Raw genomic sequence first — 14,467 nt, forward strand, 5'->3', positions numbered from 1 at the left:
CTGCTCCACTCTGGGCCTTGATTCAGACCTTGGTAAAGGAAGCATCCTCTGAACTCTCCCAAAGATACAGTGAGGGTGGGTGAACAGATCTTACATGAAAAATCCATGGTGACATTCCAATTTCTCAAAGCCTTTGCATACTTCCTCTACAGCATATCAAGGAAGTTCATTTTCACTAAACAACCCCACAATTTGTTCTTATATTTCAGCCACTTTGTAGACCCAGAAGCCCCTGAATAAAGAGGAAACTGGGTCCCCTTGAGGAAGAAGCCTGCTCTACTGCCAAAAATGAATGTGGTCTACCGATCAGAGTAGAGATTTATGGAGATCAGGTGATCAATGAAATTTTGGTTAGGTACATCTCACTGTGGGACCATTGGGTCCTGAATCCACTCTGTGATTATTTTCTTGGTTCTTGAATAATTGGAATAGACACAGTCAGCAATTGGTAGATACCCACAACTGACCTGTGGAGTGGGGACTATTATGGTAGGACAGGACAAGTGGAAGCCATTAGAACTGCTTCTACCTATCAAAATAGTAAATCAAAGTCAGTACTGAATTCTTTGAATAATTTCAGAAATTAGTGATTCCCACTTTATCTTTGTGAATTTCATATAATTGACCTGTGTAGAAGACAGATGGATCTTAGAGAATGATAGTGGCTGTTATGGACTGAAAGTTGTTAGGATTTCATATGTTGAAATTCTAACCCCCAAGTTGATGGTATTAGGAGGTGCAGCTTTTGAGAGATAATTATGTCATGCAAATGGAGCCCTCATAAATGGGATTTGTGTCCTTATAAAAGGGACCCCAGAGAGTGCTCTAGCTTTCTTTCTACCCTGAGAGGGTACAGCCATCTGCCACCCAGAAGAGGACACCCACCAGAACCTGACCATGTTGGCACCCTGATGTCAGACACCCAACTTCTAGAACTATGAGAAATACATTTCTGTTGTTGATATGCCACTTAGTCTGTAGTACTTTGCTAGAGCAGCCCAAACTAAGACAAGTGAACTGCTGTAAACATAATCAGGTAGTGACTGCAATTGCAGCTGGTGTTCCAATGTGGTTTTATTTCTTGGGCAAATCAACACATCCCCTGGCAATTCATATGCAGCTATTAATATGCGAATGTTTTTTTCTCTATGCCTGTTAGTAAACACCATTGGAAGAAGCTTTTTGTTTGTTTGTTTGTTTTGTTTTTTTGAAGTTAGCAAGGCCAGCTGAAAGGCCTTTACGGTCCTACCTCAGGGCAATATGAATTCTCCAGCCCTATAGCATCATACCATCTGTAGGGACCTTGATTGCCTTCCTTTCTACAGGACATAATACTGGCCTATTATATTGATAGTATCATGCTGCTTGGAACTGGTGAGCAGGAAGTAAAAACTACTCTAGACACATTGTTAAGGTGCCATATGCTTCAGAAGGAGAAATACCTAAAAAATTTAAGGATCTGCCATATTGGTGAGATTTCTAGGATTTCAGTAAGCTGGAGCACTTTGAGTTATTCCTTCAATGGTGAAAGAAAAGTAACCACATCTCCTACCTACCTTTCCTACCACTAAGAAAGTGGCACAATGCCTAGTGGATACTTTTGGATTTCAGAGGCAGCAGATAATCTATTCAGGCATGCTACTTTAGGCCACGTACATCATTACCCAAAAAGAAGCCTGTTTTGAGTAAGGATAAGGATAGAAAAGGCATTGGAATTGGTCCAGGCTGTATGCAAGCTGCTCTACTACCTGGACTGTGTGACCCAACAAATCTGATGGTACTGAAAATGTCAATGTCAGGGAGGGACGCTGTAAGAGCCTCTTGTGGTTCTCTATGGTTGAATCATAGCTCATACTCTTTGGATTTTGTAGCAAAGCCATGCCATTCTCTGCAGATAACTACTCTTCTTTTGAGAAAAGCTTTTGGATTATTACTGGGTTTTAGCGAAAATGGAAACTGACCTTGGGTCACCCTATTACCATGAGACCTGAGGGGCCCATCAATGCTCCAGTATTAGATGTGCAGAAAACTGTTCCCACAATTTTGTTAGGTCAAATTCTTGTAAAAATGCATATATAATGGCTCTGATCTTTTTAATTGAACTCTGATATATAACTATACCCATATGCATAAGCCACATGAACTTGGGGACTGAGTGGCTCAGCTGGATCAAAGGTAGTGTGCTTTTGTTCAGATTCCACCATAAACTGACAAGGAAATCACTCATGTGGTACAGTTTTTGGATACCTAAAAGTTATACTTATTTTCTAAATCCTTCCCCATTGGGCTTGTAAGGATTTTCCTGAAGAACTGCGTGATCCTCACTGACTTAAATGCTTATGTATCTGGAAGGGGTAATTCAGCTTGTAAGCGAATTATAAATGCAGATTAGTTTTCTGTGTTACTCAGGATGACAGTTGCTGTTCTAATATATCTCAAAATGCTAACTGGCTCAAATTCACATCCTCTGGTGGTTCAAGTGTAGCTATTAAAATGGGTAATGTTTTTAACCATTGTTATTTGTAAACTAAAAATGTACAAATGTGTGTGTGTGTGTGTGTGTGTGTGTATATGAATAATATCTAGGTTATGAAACTGTCATGGGATCCTTGGGGTGTTGCTTCATCAGCCAGAATCCTCTGTGGATAGTGGTGCCTTTGCCCAGGTTTTGCTTGGGCCCACTGGGTCTACTTGACCTGGTTGGCTGCACTTGGCTTGCACTGCCAGCCTGGATCCCATGCCTGCCCAGGGTGAGTGCAGCAGCAAGGGGTGTGTGAGTGAGCAAGCATGGGGTTTGGCCACTGCACACAGCCAAGCATGCCAGCTGTGGTGAGGTGGGTACCTCCAGGTGCTAGCTCCCTGCAAGGCTGCAGGTGGACCAGGTGTACTGCAAGCAGTTTCCACGGCTGGCACTGGGGAATGTGGTTGCACCTGGAAGCTTGGAGATGCCAGGAACCGCAGAGCCCCAAAGAGGGTATCACAGCCCTGGCTCAGGGAACTCCTAGGTCTGGGCTTTCAGAAGGGCCACAGCTCTTCTCTCCTTCTTGTCTCCTGCAACATGATGAGCAAGGGGCATACTTCAGCCTGTTTGTATTACAGCTCTTTCAGCCCTGCCATTCAGCAGATCTGAAGTTCTTGTCCTGCACCCAGGAAGAATAAGGTACGTGGACAAGTGGAGAGTGAGCAAGGTGAAGAGGTGCTTTACTGAGTGACAGAACAGCTCAGAGGAGACTCACAGTGGGTAGCTCCTCTCCACAGCCAGGGTGTCCCAGTGAGTGTTCAGCTCTCAGCAAAGAGGAGACCCTAGAATGTGTAGCTCCTCTCCACAGGCAGGTCGTCCTGTCATCAGCAGAGAGGAGACCCTGGGGTGGGTAGCTCCTCTCCACAGCTGGTTGCCCCATTGTCTCTTTTTGGGTCTGGCTGAGTCCAAGGATTTTATGGGCTTCTGAGGAGAGGAAGTGTGCATTGATTGGTCTATGGGTGGCCATAGGCTGGCCTGGGAAAAGCACCGTAAGTTCCCACTCTGGTTCACGGGACTGGCAGCCTGGCCTCCAGGCTTCAGGCCTTCCCTGGCTTGAAGGTAGGGATTCACCTGGGACACACCCCTTTCTGCCCAGGGGCCTGTCTGCCTCCTGCTGCTATTCATGGCACCCAGGCTATTCCTGCTGAGGTGAATCTGCAGACCCACAGCAAGTTGCCCTTACCACCCCCCCCCTTGGCCTCACTCCCATGCTCATTGGCACCAGAAGTCCAGAGCTGGCTGAGGTGGCATACAGCTGGCATATCAGCACTGCCCCAAGCATGTGCACAGCCAGCCAGGTTGTGACAGCACCCAGGCTTGGCCTCAACTCCGTTCCGAGATTGGAACGGGTGCCAGGAACAGGGAGAGGCCAGGCAGTGGGAGCAGGTACCTTCGAGCCTGCAGGGGAAGGGGGACTTCCTGGGCTCCTGAGAGTGCAGAGATGCCCAGGCCTGCAGCTGTGGCTTGAGTGGTTGCAGCTGTACCTGGAAGGGTGGGGCTCCTGCCTGCTTCCAGTCCCCAAGAGCAAAGGGATGCCCAGGTCCATAGCCATGGGTGGGCAGCCACAGCTGTGCCCAGGGAATGTGAGGCTCTTGCCTTGCCAACTCTGAAGTGGGGCAGGGCTTCTGCCTGTTCCTGGTTCCCACTGGCTCCGTGAAGCACACAGCCCGGCCGTGCCTCCCCCACTGCAACTGGCATCATGGCAGTGCCTGCTCCAGACAGGTCACCACTGCCATCAAAACCATAAAACCTCTTTTGACTTTTTCATGAAGAAATATTATTTTACAATTAGAGAAGTCTTATATTAAAAAAAAAATTGTTACAACTTAAACAGAAAGTGGGTCCCTCGGTCATGGCCACTGCAGACCATTTGGATTAGGAGTGGGGACAGGGATATTAGAATATGGAGACTTTTCTGTACTGGGTCAGGATACCATTGGTAGGGTGCTGAGAGAAGTTACTTCACTGGGAGGGTAACAGTTGGTAGGGAGGGAGTGAGGAAAGAGAGGCAGTGCCTCTAGTGAAGGGGTATCCAATCTTTTGGCTTTCCTGGGCTGCATTGGAAGAAGAAGAATTGTCTTGGGCCACACATAAATAACTAACACTAACAATAGCTGATGAGCTAAAAAAAAAATTGCAAACAAGTCTAATAGTGTTTTAAGAAAGTTTACAAATTTGTGTTGGGCCAAATTCAAAGCTGTCCTGGACCACAGGTTGGACAAGCTTGCTCTAGTGGTTAATCACACACATTCTTGCGCCAGCCTATTTCTTTTTTATTTTATCTTTGACACAGTCTCACTCTGCCACTCAGGCTGGAGTGCAGTGGCATGATCTTGGCTCACTGCGACCTCTGCCTCCCGGTTCAAGCGATTCTCCTGCCTCAGCCTCTTGAGTAACTGGGATTGCAGGCATGCGCCAGCATGCCCAGCTAATTTTTGTATTTTTAGTAGAGATGGGGTTTCACCATGTTGGCCAGGCTGGTCTCGAACTCCCAACCTCAGGTGATCCACCCACCTCGGCCTCCCAAAGTTCTGGGATTATAGGCATGAGCCACCGCGCCTGGCCACGCCAGCCTATTTCTTATCCCTATTCCATCCCTTCTTGCTGTGCAACCTTGGCAAGTTATTAACTTTTTTTCTGCCTCAGTTTTCTTATCTGTGAAATGGATACAGTAAGAGTAGCTACCAACCTAGGGTTTTTATAAGAATTAATTGAGTTAATATATGTATAATATTTGCTCCATAATGAGAGCTGTTATTGCTATTGCTCCCAAGTTTGGCTTTGAGCTTGTTCTGAGCTAACAGTGGCAGTTCTGTGCCATAAAAGAAGGTGCCCAGGAATATCTCCTCCTCAGCCCTCTTTAAACCTGTCCTGGCTGCTGTATGTGGGACCATCCAGGTTCTCGGAGCTTGAACTATGTGGGTAATTTATATTTGTTTCCTCTACAAGTCAGCATCAATCTTTCCACGTCTCTCATGGAACAAAATGCTCTGTCTCCATTGCTGATTTTTATCACTGTTGTTAATGTTAATAACTTTTATTAAGCACAGAGTTATAGGTGGTATAAAAAGCAAAGCAATCACCAAACAAGGGACCTAACCTCTCTACCTCCAAAACAAAACAACAAAAAAAGGATCACAATGTACTTTTTCCTTTTGCCCTTTCATTTCCCATGTTTTAAAATGTTAATTCAAAATGCCATTTTTAATTAAATTTTTATTTGAGGGAAATGTTAAGTAAGACCAGTCTGTGCTATTTTTAGCAGTGGCTCGTCCTCTGGTTCAATGTGAGAATGAAAATGCTATGTGTAAGCTATAAATTCCATGAGGGCAGTGACCTTATCTACCTTCTACATTGTTGTGTCCCTAGTTCTTCCAGTGTGGTACATGCTCAATAGGTGACTTGTTAATAAATTTTAAAGTGAAAAGTATAGCAAGTTCTACTTTTTATCTTTGCAATTCTAAAAAAAATTACAAATGGAATGGTTATGTTGATTATGATTATGATTATGGATGGTAAAAACTTGTGGGGATTTTTTTATTGGGAGAACTCAAGTTTATATATATATATACACACACACAAACATACATGTATGTTTATCTCGCCACACACACAATTACATATATATACATATGTAAGTATATCTATCATATTTACTACACTCATACATGTGTGATCATAGTTAATATTTATTGAACATTTACTAATTTCCAGAAATTAGGCTATGCACCATACATCAGGACTTTTTCTGGAAGCTCATGAAACACTTTGAAGGTAGATGCTAGGACTGTCCTCACTGAAGAGTCTAGGAAATGGGATGGAGAGATGAGGAACTGTGTCTGATATCACAGGGTGAGAAATTATACAGGTGGGGTTTGAACCTAGATAGGTTCATTCCAGGTAATGCTGTGCCTCCTATTTATCAGTATTTCTGCTTGCCTGTGTGACAACAGTGAGTGGTATAAATATGAGGAAAGAAAATTGTGGGGGTTTTGCATTTATAAGATTGGCAAGAGCTGGGGACAGCCTTTCAGCTCTTGAAAAGGTAGACTGAGAATCAAGCTTGCTCTTCCTTTAAAATATCAGTGAGCAGAAATAAGAATTGGGAGCTGGAGTACATTCCTTGAGACATAATTTTCTCAGAAAGTGAGTAAGAAGATAGGAATATTGCTATTGATTAACAATCCTATTAGAAGACAGCAGCAGGATAGCTTTCCTTTCTTCCCTTCTTCCTTCCTTTGAAATGTATTGAGCAAATACTTTGCACTAGACCCTGAAAATGCACAGATGGACAGTGTACAGAAACTAACCTGGGGAAGCTCACAGTCTAGGGAACAAACAGACACATAAACATGACCACAATATCACGTAATCAAATGGAGGCATATGCAGCCTGTTGTGGACCACAGGGGAGGATGTGACTCATTCGGTCTGAGGATGTCAGGAAGTGCTCAGAATCAAGGACGTGTTGTTTGAACCAAGTTTTGAAGAATGAGCAGGAGTTAGGGGCAGAAACAAAAGAGTGGAGTTAACAGCATTCATTTCTGTGTTCACCCAATCATTCTCATACTTTCATTCAATGTCTACTATATTCCAGTCCTTGTGCACAGAATATTCTGAGGATATTAAACGAATACCTTCTTTAGCGTTTCTAGTCTTAAGGAATCACACTATCCTTTAATAGAAAATTAATAGTGTAATTTCCCATTGATTTTATGACAGGCAGCCCAGTTTTTTCCAGTTCTCTAAGTTTCAAAGTCCATCTTGGTTGTCTGATCCCCTCAGCCTTGCTCCTGACCACAACTTCTCTTCTCTGGATGTCGTCTTTGTTACGCGGAAACCAGCTTTCCTCATGCTGCTGCTGTTCCCCTCCTTTTATGTTTGCGCAAAGTATGCATGCAAACCAGACCCTTGATTTCCCAGAGGAAAACAGCTATAAGCAAACTATTAGGAGAAGGTTATTGAAAACTTGCAGATAGCAAATGGAGTTACAATGCAGGAAACAACATCAATGACAACAATGTAATGTAACATGGACACCAAAACCAGACACTATGCTCCCCTAACACACAGGCCACTTCCCTAGAAGTTTCTCTTTTCATTCATTAGCTTTAGCCAGTTGCCATGCTCCAGGGGTCAGCCTACTTTCCTTTTCTCTGAAATTGCCCTGTAGCTCATGTCCTCTGTTTGGAAGCTAAATGATCACAGCTCTGAGATTCCTGGAGAAATTGAAACTCCAATTTTTTTATAAAGACTATAAGCTTCAGAGATGCAATTCTGTCCATAATGATGAAAATATTTAACCTTATAACACAGATACTATAGCCATATAATCCCTGGAATCTTTTCATCTCAGCATAAAATCCTTGCTTTATCTTTGCATAGAGATAACAACTTCAACCAAGGGGCTACTACCAGGCCTCAGAGACAAATTCCAGTCTCCTATTTAGAAAGAAAATAACTAATAATTTTAGAAATTGCAACCTCTTACAAATGGATTTTGAACATCCCAACTATCCTTCTTAAACATTTTAATAAGCCACTGAGAATTAATATAACTGTAGAATGTTGCTGTTGAATATTAGTGTAGAGTCAGGTTTTATCTCACCTTGTATGCACCAATACAGCCACATTATTTTTAGTCATGCCAGTTTTTAAAGTGGTGTCCCTCTGATTGGTCAGTTGTTTGTTCTGATTAGCCAGTCCTATGTTGTACCAGTTGTTACAAACTTTGAATAACATCTGGCCTTAGAGATCATATAATTTGGGGTCTGGAAATATATGTTATGTTTGCTGTTATTCCTGGGGCCTTGAAGGACATTACTTATCTACTTATTTGTCTTCTCTGGGTCTGGACATGGCTTTATGATCCTTTTCATTGCAGCCTTCCAGGCAGCTCCTATGAATTGATCAGCCTTGGAATGCAGGAGAATATCTATTTGTCCTCCCAGATCTAGTCGAAACCCATTATCTTTCAGATGAGGCTTTGTCCACCAGACAAAAAATCTCATGTTGAGGTACAGAGTTATTTGTATGCCTGTTACATGACACATAGCTGGTAACAAAGTTGGGAGAGTGAGCAAATGTAAACAATACGTTTGCAACACAATAGGCACATTAAATGTTGGCTTTAAGGTCTTTTGGTTGTGTAAACCTAAATTTTGTGGAATCAAGTTTATTAACTCCTTAATCCTCTGATTTCTTTGGAAAAGAAGTGTGCCTACTTATGTAAAGGTAAATGTCCGTGTTACATATTGAAATATTTCTTGCTTTCTATGCTGCTCCACTGAGATTTCTCTATTTGTCCCAAGTCTCTCTGGAGCCTCTCAAGTGAGCTAACTTGTATAAACTGGAGCAGAGAACGTTCCCTGTGAATAAATCCAGTCTGGGACAAAGCACAGCATTCACTTCTCAGATGAAAATCAATCTGTCAGAAGAATTTCTTTACTGCTTAATTTGTCTTATGTGTCCAATTATGTGAACACTAGTGCATAAATTGTTCAGAAATTGCTTTTTCCATTATCTATTCCAAGACTTTTTTTCATTTCTTGAAATTAATGAGAGACTTTTCAAGTATAACACCTGAAGATTTAACTTTCACTTTGCTCATTGCTATCTTAAATGGCTGATGATGAGTTCATGGACGGCACCTTTTCCATGGGACAGATATTGCTTAGGTACAAGCTCATTGCTCTCATTCATTCTGTAGATAACGTACAAAACTCTCAAAGAGGGAAGATGTTCCAGTCACAAAGTAGAGATGCAATAGCTGTGTGCAAGGTCTGAGCTCAAGAAAACCCATAAATATACTTCTATAAACTGGTCCTAAGCTCCTGCCACACTGAGCTAACTGGTTTATCTGGGGGTGGGGTAGATAAGCAATCAAAACTGAGTTCTATCCAGCTTGCTGATAAACATATTCTACCACAATTCTATTTAATTTCAGAGGAGAGGGTATATTCTATGATTAGAATATATTTCTGAAGACCTCCTCAAGTCATGTAAGAGGAATACAAAAAGCTCTGTACTGCAATGTAAGTTCCCTTTAGACTCTTACTTAGCAACTATGTGACAACTCCCATGATTCAGGAACAGTACTGCAGTTGAAAAATAACACGCATGTAATCCCAGCACTTTGGGAGGCTGAGGCAGGTGGATCACCTGAGGTCAGGAGTTTGAGGCCGGCCTGGCTAACATGGTGAAACCCCGTCTCTACTAAAAATACAAAAATTAGCCAGGTGTGGTGGCAGGTGCCTGTATTCCCAGTTACTCGGGAGGCTGAGGCAGGAGAATCACTTGAAACTGGGAGGCGGAGGTTGCAATGAGCCAAGATCGTGCCACTGCACTCCAACCTGGTACAGAGTGAGACTCCATCTCCAAAAAAAAAAAAAAAAAAGGAAAAAAATAAAGCAGATAGATAATCTATAACAGATGAGGATCGACTGAATCACTACCAAAAATAAATGAACAATTTGACCTTGCAGAGTGATGTATCTTTACCCTACCCTTGTAATTCAGTGTCCTGCTGCTCAATTAAATATATCAACCATGTAATAGGGTGTTTCCTGCTCTTGCTTTACAAGTGTGACAAAGTTATTATTTGGCACTTCAAATATTTAGGGACAAACCAACCACCTGCTTTTACCTTAGATCACATTTTTATTTTTATAATTCTTAACCTCATTCCTCTGTAAATAAGAAGTTTTCTATACCCCTCAGGTTGCCCTCAAGATTTTCTCTTTGTCTTTGATTTTCTGCAGCTGGAATATTATATGACTCTGTGTGTGTGTGTGTGTGTGTGTGTGTTTGGTATTTATCCTGCTTGGTGTTCTCTAAGTTTTTGTATCCATTGTTTGTTATTTCTCAGTAATTTTGGAAAATTTTCTGCCATTATTAGTTTCTGTTCCTCCTTAATCTTCTGGTACCTCAATCATACATATGCTATACCATTTCATATTGCCCCATAGCTTTGGATATTCTGTTCTGTGTTTGTTTGTTTGTTTTCTCTTCATATTGCAGTTTGGGTGATTTCTATTGATTTATCTTCAGGTTCACTGATTCTTCTAACATCTGTATTGAGTGAACTGATGAGTCTGTCAAAGGCATTCTTTATTTGTCACTCACCTTCAGATTTCTAGCATGTCCTTTGATTCTTATAGTTTCACTACTTCTGCTGACATTACCCATGTGGTCTTGCATGTTGTCAGATTCTAGCCCAAAGTGAGGTCTGAGGGGAGTTGGTGGGCAGGTGGGGGGTAGCTGGAAAAACACTTGTGGAATCATAGGCAATCTTGACATGGCTTTATTCTCTCTCTGGTCATAAGCCAAACTGCCTGTTTGGCAAACAGCATCAGCAGGGTAGTTATACCTTTTACAGACTATAGTGGCTCTGAGCCAACCATGAGCTCACATGAGTGGTCATCTAACGTGCCTCGCATGGCATGGTTACATACTTTGCAGGTTGTGTGCCTGCGCTCCAAACCCGCTGAGTCACTCTGCCTTGGAAGGCTGCTTTGGCCTACTCCTGACTGAGGTGCAGCCATTTCCCTTACACATGTTGTCTACCTTTTCTATTATAGCCTTTAACTTTTTAATTCATAGTTATTTTTAAATTCTCTGTCTGATAATTCCAACATCTGTGTCATATCTGAGTTTGGTTTTGATGATTGCTTTGTCTCTTCAGGCCATATTTTTGGAATGTCTTCTAAATTCTTGGTGACAGTTGGACATATTGTATAAGGAAATAGATAATAAGGTAAAGAGATTTTTAATATGAGGATTTATGTCAATCTGACCTGGATTTGGGCTAAGTTTGTTTGTTTTAGCTATGGATACCAGAGGGTTCAAATTCTTCTAGTAACTTTATTTTGTCTTGACTCTTAGCTTTGGGGCTTCCCTTTCTTGCTGTTCCTGAGAGATAATATTTCTCTTGTAGCTCTTTTAGCTATAAACTAATGCTATTGTCACTGGAGGATTATTAGCATAATGGTAGCATGTGTGTATTGGGGGCCACACACTCTCTAATCTTTTGATTAAGCCTCAGTCTTTGGAATGCACATTGGGCCTGTGTTCTAGGGTTGTGACCTTTACAGGTATTTCTGTCCCTTCTGTAGGAATAGAGCTTTCTTCTTTCTGCTCTTTATCCCTTTCCAGCCTTCAGCAGGTGTTCTCCAGTCTTCCCAGTCTTCATTTGTGAGAACTTCTCCCCTGTAGATTGTTCCTTTGCTTTCTTAGGTAAAATACTATCGAATAGAACAGAGCTTCCTAAGCCCAGCTGGAATGGAATTTTACTGTTGCTGTCTGACATGTCCTCCATGGAGATTAAGCCTGAGAGTGAAACAATTTAGTGGATTTCACCATGGCTACTCTCCCCTTCTCCTGTCAGAGCCCAAGGGAAACTTTTTGGACTGTCTCCTTGACCTGCCCTAATAGCCTGATGAGATTCTGAAAGAAAAGTTTACTTATATATGGAGGCCCCCAGAAACTTCTCACTTTGATGCTATCTCACAGTTGGCTTCCAGAATTCATCAAAAGTTCTAGTTTAATATTCCAGAGGCATCTGCTTCAGGTAAGCAAATACTCAGGTCCTTTGTCTACCTAGAGGTACTTCTCTGTCTAGATAACGGGAGGTAATTTTCTCTGTGACCTTAGCTCTTTGATGAGTCTAAGAAAAGTCTTTTTATCCCCCAACATTTTGTTATTGTAAGATGGGAATGACAATGTGCATGCTCTTTTTATGTCTAAACTGAAACTGAAAGTTCACACATACTTTTATTTGTGATGCTCTTCCTAATCTAATTTTAGTGATTCCATTAGGTTTAGGTATAGCTGCAGGTGACACAAAACCCAAAATAATAGTGGCTTGGACAAGATATGTTTATTTTTGTTTCAGTAAAACATTGTCCATGGAAGATCTGGTGTTTGTGGTATGAGGGACTCAGAATCTAACCTTAGCAAGAAGAACCAACATAATGGTTCCAAACAGTGCTAACCTTCAATCATTACTCCTGCATTCAAACCAGCAGAAAGCAAGAAGAGGTTAAAGAAGGTGCTCCTTTTAAGAACACTGTCTGGAAGCATGTGGCATAACTGTTTACATCCCGTGGGTTAGAACTTAATCACATGGCCATACCTAGCTACAAAGAAATCTTGGAAATGTTGTCTTTATTCTCCATGGCTTCTATGCCCAGCTAAAACCTAAGAGTTTTCTGAGTGAGAAGGGGAAAATTGATATTAAAAGACAATTGGCAGTCAGAGTTAATGCTTTCTTTCTCTCTCTTTCTCTCTCTCTCTCTGTGTGTGTGTGTGTGTGTGTGTGTGTGTGTGTGTGTGTGTACTATATGTTAACTTCAGAACAAACTTCGATCTTGGCCATATTTCCCATTTGCCCTGTAAAAATTTGCTTTGTTACCCTCACCATTTGATGAAGTCTGCATACGCATTTCTGCTCTTTTGGAATGTAGAGGCTGTGTCTTCATATCTGAGATACAGTGTTTCTGACAAATATTGGGCAAGAGTTAATTAAACCTAAAAAAAGAGCTCTGGTAATAAATGCAGGTAAACAATGGAAGTACCTTAGTCCATTTATGCTGCTCTAACAAAATATCTTTGAGTAATTTATGAAGAATAGAAATGTATTTTTTTACATTTCTGGAGGCAGGGCAGTCCAAGATCAAGGCTCCAGCAGATTGCATGTTTGGTCAAGGCCTGTTCCTCCTGGATGGTGCCATGTGAGTATCCTCACATGGTGGGAGAGATGAAAAGAGCAAAAGGATATGAACACTGTGTTCTCACATGGCAGAAGAATGGAAGAGCAAAAAGGTTCTAAGCTAGTTCCCGGTAGCCCTTTCATAAAGCACTAATCCATGAGGCGCCACCCACAGGACTTAATCCCTTCCCAAAAGGCCCCATCTCTTAATATCAGCACAATGGGGTTAAGTTTCAACACATGAGTTTTGGGAAATATTCAAACCATAGCAGGGGCAAAGCAAGTGGCTTGTAGATAAGGAAGTGACAGCTATAGGCTAGGCTATAACTTCCTGGGAAACTCAGCCTCCGTTGACTGCTTCTACATCAACCTTAGACTCAATTGAGTCAAATGATCAAGGAGAAGTTATTGAGGATTTACAGTATTCTCAGTTAACAGCTGATATAAATAAAGAAATAAAAGACTGATTCCCACTTCTCAAAGAACAAAGGCTAACAGATGAAACAATTTGATGGAGTAAATAGTATTTTTTCTTGTAGGTACAGATGCTGTCATCGAAGCTGTGGAAACAGGACCCTTAGTGCAGGCAGGATAGTTGGGTAGTTGAGGATGTGGGACTTTCCCCACTCCTGGGCTAGCAGTAATCTGTGAAGTTAGAATAAAGATACTCTCATTATCTACCAGAAGGATAAAAATTATACAAGGCATAGAATGGTTTCATAAAATGCAAAGTAAAACAAATATGAAGGAATTATCACTATTATCTATAAGCCATAAAGGCCATTGCTTGTTTCACATTTGTTCTGAATTTCTGAACCAACAAGGAGTTAACAAAATGCTCCCTCACCCCTTATACGGCAATTAATGATATGTCTAAAAATAGTTACTAATTATAATAGGCTTTTATTCTGAAAAGGAAAATATCAAGACAATCCCTCACAGAAGGAAAATTATTATCTTAGTTTCCATTAAGTAATTTCCCCCTCCCACCCCAAATACTTACAGTTGGGTATGGGAACACTGCCTTGGTAGGCTCCACTTCTTTGAGTCACTTTGCTGTTTCTAACATCTCTAACTAATCATAGTCACAGAACTGACAAGTCCAAACTGGACAGCTGTTTCTTGAAAATAAAATGTCTAATGGCAAAAACTATTGCCCTTGCCAATGAAAAAGCAAAGGCATCTGTACTTCGCAACTGAAAGGGGCTGTTTCTTGGTTTTTCGGTTCCTTTGTAGTT

Source organism: Pongo pygmaeus, chromosome 7 (genome assembly GCF_028885625.2).
Source record: "Pongo pygmaeus isolate AG05252 chromosome 7, NHGRI_mPonPyg2-v2.0_pri, whole genome shotgun sequence".
Classification (NCBI taxonomy): Eukaryota; Metazoa; Chordata; class Mammalia; order Primates; family Hominidae; genus Pongo; species Pongo pygmaeus.